This window comes from Lactuca serriola, chromosome 4, assembly GCF_051521515.1.
Source record: "Lactuca serriola cultivar US96UC23 chromosome 4, Lser_US96UC23_V15, whole genome shotgun sequence".
Classification (NCBI taxonomy): domain Eukaryota; kingdom Viridiplantae; phylum Streptophyta; class Magnoliopsida; order Asterales; family Asteraceae; genus Lactuca; species Lactuca serriola.
This window is the reverse complement of record NC_136411.1, coordinates 369901376-369910543: the sequence shown is the minus strand read 5'-3', so window position 1 is coordinate 369910543 and position 9168 is coordinate 369901376. Positions and strand designations below refer to the sequence as shown.

Sequence of the window (9168 nt, the reverse complement as noted above, 5' to 3'; positions counted from 1 at the left end):
GAATGGCGTATTAATTTGAAGAGCCTTTATGTGTTCCAGAAATTTATGGTAGTCAACTTCATTCTTTTCATGTCTAACTCGCACTAGATATGGCAATAGAGGCTGATATGGCTTGACAGGAGGCTTGTTTTTCTATTCAGGTCGGGGACTAGTCGAGTCCGTGACTTGGATTCGGCGAGTCAGATCGGGAATTTGGGATTCTTCATGTTCTACTTCTTCCTCTTGCACTAGTTGATGGTCTTCTTTCTGAATAGGGGCCAGAGGAGTTATGATCTTCCCATTCCTAGTTGTCACGATATTTATATGTGCACCTTTTGGGTTACTTTCATATCCACATAAATCATATATGATTGGATACATATAATCACATATGATTTGAGGTGGACAAGATTTTTGCCTTATCAATTCAATAGTTGTGTTCATGTACTTAATCACATACAATTATACATATTGTAACAAATGTGAAAATTTAAGCCAAATTAAAACATTTTAATTCATTCAAAAACCATTAAGTTCATACATCTTGTTTTCCAAATAGTTTAAACATCAGAGTATTCCCCAGAACCATATCACATAAATCATAAAACATGAGGAGAGGTACGATCACGCATTCGCCTTACCACGATCTCCTGAAGTACCTGAAACAATACACTGAACTGTAAGCCCGAAAGCTTAATGAGTTACCCCCAAAATACCAACCACACATCAACATACTCATAACATATCACATATAGAACAACCATGTACATCGGGTCTACTGTGTGACTGGTCCACCCGCACCGGGCCTTCAGTCCACCTGGTCCACCCTCTGAGCCTCTGCACGTCTGGTCCGCCCTCTTGAGGCCTTCAGCCTATCTGGACCGCTCGTTGGGCCTTCGAAATGTCCGGTCCGCCCTGGGTAAGTTGGCCTACAGCACAAAGTAGGACCCGCCTCAACCCAACCCCATTCAAACAACCATGTGCACATAAAACAACTAATCACATAACAAATCCTTAACCAGACAAACAGTCTAACAGATCACATACCATATCAACATCCTAACCAGGATTCCGACCTAACCGGTCACTAGCATAACATTACCCTATATAACGGGTACCAACCTTAACCAGGTCACTAACATAACACCATCCTAAATATCAGGATGTAGATGTAGCAAAGCAATAACATAACAAACAATACCCGGATTTCCATCCGATAAAGGGTCGGCCTTGGTGCCGTAGACCCTGTCGATATAGTGAGGATAACTCACCTGCAATTGCTAACTAAAGAGATAAGACCAAGCTGCTCCGACCATTGACATGAACTTCACCACAGAACACTACCAAAGAACCAATTCCAAACTTACCAAAATACCCTTGGAAGTCAAACTGGTCAAATCTTGGTCAAAGTCAAAGTCCTCAGTCAAACTCAACATTCTTGGTTGATTCTACTCGTCGAATCAACCCGTCAACTCGTCGAGTTCCCATACCCAGAAACTCCCATAACACGAGTCAACTCGCCGAGTCGCCCCAAGACTCGTCGAGTCCAACGATCTCCGAGTCTCATCCTGCTCAACTCACAGATTCGTCCCTCGACTCACCGATTTGAGGCTTAACCAGAAGAGGTTAGGGTTCCACGACCAGACTCGTCGAGTCCAAGGCAATCTTCAACAGACTCGCTGAGTTGTTCTTCCAACTCGCCGAGTCCATGCACATGTTCATACAACTCGTCGAGTACCCCCATGAGACTCGCCGAGTCTCTCCAGTTCTTAATCCATACAGTGGATTTTCGAGCCCTACAGGAGCTCCAATCCATAAATCCACTCTTCTACAGTCTAACCCTCACATAAAGTTGCAAACTTTACGTGAAACCAAAGAGATATAGACCCAAAACACACTAGGGCTAGAGTTAAGGACTAGGGGTCTTACGATTGATGATACCTTGCATTGTTTTGTTAACATTTAATATATTTTTTTATATTATTAAATAATTTTAATTATAAAACCGTGGTTTTTACGGATTATAACCTAGTATAGGTGACCTTCGTGTCCTTTTCTCTATGCTTAAACATATTTATTTGTTGGAAAATTTTGTATAAAGAAATTATATAGTATATTTTTTATTAACTAATTAACTCAAACCTATAAAATTCCATATTTTTTATGGCGTGTATTATTTTAACTTTAAGACAATACCATTTAGTCAACGGCAAAATTTTGTTGTACTTTTGATTCATTTATTATATTAATTTATTTAGATAATTTTGATATTTAATTAGTCAAATAATTGTACTTAAACAAACGAGTCAATTAAATCGTCAAATAGTATATATATATATATATATATATATATATATATATATATATATATATATATATATATATATATATATATATATAGGGTTAGGTTATTTTGTTTTTACTAACTATTGTGTGCCAGAATGCACAGATCTGAACCATCGGATGGAATATAATCAAATGTCATGATTTGAGGGTCTATGGTAGTAGAATAGGATAACATGTACCATATAATCACACAAATTTCAGCATAAGGGCATTTTAGTCAATTAACCTATATTAAAAAAGAAAATTTTCGGATTTTTAGGGATGATTAATTTTTTTATTTTTTTTTTAAATCTGAATATTTTAAATTAATTCAAATTTAAAAATCCGATTTTATTCTGTCAGAATGATAGAATGTCTACCATAAACTAGTAAATGTATTTTTCGATTTTATTCTGTCAGAATGGCAGAATGCCAAACATAAACTAGTAAATACATTCTGAAAGAATACACAAAATCGATTCTTAAACTAATAATATATCAAAAAATCACATTGTATGATTGTGATTCATTGAATAATAACAAACATTCTGAAAGAATATCAAGTATAATTCTTAAAAAATAACAACATTCTTAAAAAATGAGTGTGATCATTCTTTGATTCATTCTTCAACCCTTTCCCATCAGGTCTTCAAGCCATTCTTGAAGTCATTTCTACCAAAAATTCATTGCCAAGTAATTTGTAGTGATACACTTGTAAAACCTGCACATTAAACATACAAATAATTAACTACAATTCTATCAGAATACAGCAAATAATATTCTTACAAAATAAACTATTCTGCAAGAATATTCTTTAAGAATTTGTATTATCAAGAATATACCCAACAAACAAAATAAGGAACTAGCATCAACCTATTCTGACAGAATAAAGAACTAACATTCTTCGGGTTCCCTGTGTTTCTTCTCGATATGCTTAATGTATTTAACTGCAAATTCTGACAGAATAAAGAACTAGCATCAACCTATTTGTAATCATTGTGAACTCAACTGGGAAAAAATTCATAACATATTTATTTTAGTATTTGTACAACAAACTTTCAAATATAAACAAAGTTGGCAATCAATAATTGTACAAACTTTTAATAACCAAGTCAATCCTTTTTCCTTACCAATGCCCAATATTAATCTCCCAAAAGTAATCGACCAAAATGAGTGTTGGTTAGAATTTTAAATTAGAATGGCCAAATGACGTTTAACGAGTATTTTGGTCCAAAAGAGATTAATTTTGGTAAATCAATAAGAATTTAAAAAAATTACCTGCAACTATAGATCGAGTAACAATGGTTGATAATGATGTTAGGCGGCGATGATTTCCAGCAATACATTATAATCGAATACATCCAAATCTAGCATTTAAATATAAAGAGAATAAGAAATCACTAATTAGGGTTCATCGAGTATATAGAGTCGGATGCCGCCTCTTTGTTTCGTCGGATTCCGCCTCCTTCAACAATTGTCGTCTTCCTTTCCGTGAACCCTTCTATGGGTTGTGACATCATAATTGTTGGCAAAGGGTGTCGGTTCTGACCACCCTCTCTTTTTCGATCACCGGAGCTTTGGAATGAGATAGAATACTTGTCGATGGAAGCTGGAGGAAGAAGTCAATGTTCTGTAGATGCCAATGAACCAAAGGGGTTATTATTAGGGTTTTAAAATACTGATTTTCTATCCTTAATTGTAGGATTTCAATTAAATGATTTCCTTAATTAAAAGTACAAAAGATCTAAAATACCCTTTATTGATTTATTTAATTATTTATTATTTCTTGAATTCTCATTGGTGCATTTAGGCACACAATATTTGTTGAAAACATTTGAACCTAACTCTATATATATATATATATATATATATATATATATATATATATATATATATATATATATATATATATATATATATATATATATATATATATATATAGGTTCATATAAGACCGCCTAATTTTGTGAGACCGTGAGACGCAATCCTAGCCACTTATTTATTAGATAAAACAAAAACATTTTTAAAATGCAAAATAATTGAAAATTTTTGACTTTTTTTTCCAATATTATTTTCGGAATATATATTTTCTAAAAAAAATACCAAAAAAATAAAAAATAAATACAAAAAAATACATTTTTTACATAATTTAGTAGAATATTTAGAATATTTTATATATCTGGCAAATCTAGTAGAATATTCTAAACATTCTAAAACCATATTAGAATATGTACAGTGTAATACTCTATTAGAATATTTCAAGTATTTTTCAAAAAACACGTTAGTATTTTTATTTTATTTTTATTTTTTTTAGTTAAATAAAGTTCCGAAAATAATAATTAAAAAAAGAATTTTTGGATTTTTCATTTTATTTTGCATTTTAAAATTATTTTTAGATTTGGTCTTACAAAATTAGTATGATCTCAAATAAACCTGAACGCACACACACACACACTCACACACACACACACCCATATATATATATATATATATATATAAAATTCAAAATATTATACTATAGTATAAATTTTATAAGTATATCTATTATAAATTATATTATTCGCTTATTACTTATAGAAACATTAATGGTATTAACTTATTTTTTGATATCTTTTATGCTGTAATATTTGACAAATCAAAAATTATCTTATAAAGTAGTTTTTTTAAAACTACTCAAAATAATATTTTCACTTGAGATTTTTTAAAATTTACTTAAATATATCTTTTATTAATTATAAAAATAACTAGAGGGTGAGCCTCGCTTCGCGAGGGTCCGAATGTTAAGGTATTGTTATCTTTTTCTTTAGCAGCAAAATATATAGCAAAAAATTCATAAACAACCTCATCTAGTAATGTTATTATCATAATTTTTAGTTGAGATAGCGAAAGATGTTCCTTGATAATACAAAAAAGTTTCCAATTAAAAATGATGAAAGTGACTAAAGTTGAAGGTGCAAAATTAAATTTTCATCCTCATAACCTTCTCTTTTTATATTAGGAAAAATGACTTAGGAGGGTAACTACCTTTTATCCGTGTTCACATATTGGTAACTTCTTCTTTTTTGTACATAATAAAGCAACTAACTTGTTTTAACTGTTTAAATTACACCAATATTACCGGCTAATACATGTTTAACCGATAACTCAAAGGGCAAATGACTTAGGAGGGTAACTACCTCTTATCCGTGTTCACATGTTGGCAACTTCTTATTTTTTGTATATAAGAAAGCAACTAACTTGTTTTAACTGTGTAACATCCCAAAAATCATGACCAAAAATTTCGTTTTTAATTTAATACTAAAACCATAATTGTCAAACCATTAACTTAATACTCCGACATCGGGCCCCGCCCGGCATCAGGCCCTGCCTAGCATCGAGTCTCGCTCAGTATACAAGTCTGTCTCTCTTAGGCCCCGCTTGTCTCCGGGCCCCGCCCGCTAAACACATACAATCATATAACATGCTAACACATAAAGAAACATACTCTACTATATCTCTGTCCTAAGAAACATACTCTGCTAATAATGAGATACGGAACATCGTCCGTACTCAGCTAGTGATGAGATATGGGACCTCGCCCACACTCACCTCCTTACCAGGCACATACAAGTATCACACAGACAACAAGTATAATCTAACATGCAAACATTCCTCGGGCACCCGCCCGACATCGGACCTTGGTCTGGAATAACATACTATCATCCAATGCCTAAGGCTAACCCCCGGGTCTTCCTACTCATAAACTACATGCGCTGACATTGTGGCCTTAGACCCATTCACATAGTGAGGAGACTCACATTGCACTGCTGAAGCCCTGGCTGGAACTAGTTGAGTACGGACGAAGTTCCATATCTCATTATTAGCATAATATGTTTCTTAGGACTGGGATACGGTAAAGTATGTTTCTTTATGTGTTAGCATGTTATATGATTGCATGTGTTTAGTGGGTGGGGCCTAAGAGAGACAGATTTGTATACCAAGCGGGGTCGATGCCGGACGGGGCCTGATGCTAGGCGGGGCCCGATGCCGGAGTATTAAATTAATGGTTTGACAATTATGGTTTTAGTATTAAATTAAAAACGAAATTTTTGTTCATGATTTTTGGGATGTTACACAGTTAAAACAAGTTAGTTGCTTTCTTATGTACAAAAAATAAGAAGTTGCCAATATGTGAACACGGATAAGAGGTGGTTACCCTCCTAAGTCATTTTCTCTTTGAGTTACCGGTTAAAACATGTATTAACTGGTAATATTAGTGTAATTTAAACAGTTAAAACAGGTTAGTTGCTTTATTATGTACAAAAAAGAAGAAGTTGCCAATATGTGAACACGAATAAGAGGTAGTTACCCTCCTAAATCATTTTCCCTTTACATTATGACCTTCCCTTCTTTTTTCCTGCTTATGTGCTTGTTTTCCCAAATTCTCCTGTGTTTTCCCAAATTCTCCTGTGTATGACAGATAACACTTTTGAAAGTTATGTATTGACATCAATACCAATTACCTTATAAACAACAACCCAAACATAATTTTCACAATATAAAAGAGGCAATAAATAGTCAAAAACAGGGAACTACAGATGAAAATTGCAAATGAATTTTTTTTTTTTGAAATATATATATGAAACTTTGACGTCGTACAAAAATTTCATATGTCACTGTCTGGTAATGTGTTTCATCCCTAGGCCATCTAACTTAACATCACAGCTGTGAAATTTGTAAATTGACCATTTTACCCTTGGATTATATCCCTTTTCTTTACCACCTTCAGAAAGTAATGAAAGGAAGGACAAAATAGTCATAATCATAACATTTTAACAGCAGGATCGTTAACGTAGACAACCAAAAGACAAAAATCTTTAAAAATCATTGAAATTTGTCTTCCCTGTTTCACAGTTTGTTAATGTTTTAGGCCGTTTAAAGTTTTATCATTGTTTCCACTTGTTGGGGCTCATAACTTTGCTAATGCCCTTTGTAGAAGTTTAATAATTTTTTCCTATATAACACTGCTTTAAAAACTTCTGTGTGAGAGTATATTATTACATTACAAAACACAAATTATACTTCAAATAAATACTAAAATTGACAGGTGAACCAAAATCATTCAAGAAAGAAAATTACCTCCGATTATTGTGACCCAAGAATTTGAAGTTGGCTTAATGGCAACACCGTCGATTGTTCCCTGATTTTTTGAGATGTAGGACAACTCAATCAGTCAAACATGCACATGTTATGAGTTTGACTAAAAACATTTTTTGCAATTTAATTTTTTTAATAGAATTTTAAAATCAAAACTGTAAAATGGTCACAATTATTAAGAGATAACACAACCCCTTTAGTAGCGAAAGATGTTTTTTCAACTGTGGTGTGACAGTAGCAGCAAACATATCAAACCCACAAACATTCCAAACATATAGAGAGATGACATAATCTGGTATATGGGTAAATAATAACCAATTCATTCTACCACTTCAATGCTAATTAGCTAACAAAAAAAAACACAGCTGTTAACATATTTATGTATTTTGTAGAAAATTCCCTTTGATTGTTTTAATTTCCCTTGAAAAAGCACCGGTAATAGCCAAAGCAATTAAAGTATTAATCTTTTTGGAGATTTTCAAGCTCCTTTTTAACAGTTTTCTGGATTGTAGAATGAGAATTTCATAAGTTATTGCTTTTTAGAAGAATATTTGGAAAGAAAATGTTATCTGAATCTACTTGGCAAGACCAACAAATTGGAAAGTCTCATGCTTCAGCGTAGTGGAATGTGAGTGTCATCTGTTGCCTTGAACGGAGAGAACCGTAAGACTACAATAAAACAGTTCAAGTTACACAGTTGAGCCTCAATAATAAAAATTTATGAAATATTGTGAAATTATACAGTCAACATAATAACAATCAGGCACCTCAAGACAAAAGGCATTTCCTCAAACACTTTGCGGGCATAAACATACATATCACAGGATTTTCCATATTTACCCTAGTCAAGAAGCTTTGATAACAGAAAGTGATAGAAGTGTATCAAACCGAGCTTCAGAAGGTAAGAAGTGTTATTCGAAAAAACAACAAAGTCCAAAAAAAGAAAACAAATTAGAGGTGAGATACTTACAATCAAATCGATATGACAAGAGGTATTTGTAATCACCATCCAATCGATTTCTACTACTCATCTTCAAGAGCGAAAGCGGAAATGAAAAATACAAAATCACACAATTCGAAGCGTAAACCTACAAACACGGTAATAGAATGCCATTAGAGATGCCATGAGTATAAAGAAAACAGAGAAAGAGAAAGGAAGTGAGTGCCTCAGACTGAGAGATGATAGCACCGACAACAATGAAAAAGAGGATTTCCAGTTCCTTCGAACCATACTCAAATATGCAACCAGGAACAAAATTATCCCTTAATCACAAAAGACGTCAGCAAGCGTAAGGATTCCAACAACATAGGCCCTGAAAAAAATATATAAGGAACCGATAAGCTTCTTTAAAGAAAGAATAACAGTTGGTGAAGTCAGTGAAGGAGTGGGATAATGAAAAAATGAATGAGGAAGCAGGTGGAATGTCTATTGGAAGTAAGGGAAAAGAATATGGTGATTGATAATAAACACAGGAAAAAGAACACGTGTCCATTACACACACGTATCAAACCTTTGATCAGTATAAAGAACGACACGTATACACAGAATATAGAAAATAGCAAATTATAACCCCCACACATAGATGGAGGATCATTTTTGCCAAATCTTAGCATATTTACTAGGATAGATAATTTTAATATATATATATATATATATATATATATATATATATATATATATATATATATATATATATATAAAATTAGTTTTTTATATGTATTTTATAT

At 32.9% G+C, this 9168-nt stretch overlaps 1 long non-coding RNA gene across 3 annotated transcripts; it reads right to left on the bottom strand.

The window, feature by feature from the left end:
* Positions 1-2916: 2916 nt before the first annotated feature.
* On the bottom strand, positions 2917-8933 carry LOC145097713 (uncharacterized). 3 transcript variants are annotated; one of them, XR_013704476.1, is made up of 5 exons: positions 8411-8933; positions 7423-8293; positions 5329-6750; positions 3178-3934; positions 2917-3025 (listed from the first exon to the last, which is right to left on the bottom strand). It is a non-coding gene; the product is annotated as an uncharacterized LOC145097713 (long non-coding RNA). The 3 variants fall into 3 exon arrangements; XR_013704475.1 differs by having other exon boundaries at positions 7423-8528; positions 8607-8932; XR_013704474.1 differs by having other exon boundaries at positions 7423-8931.
* Positions 8934-9168: the final 235 nt, after the last annotated feature.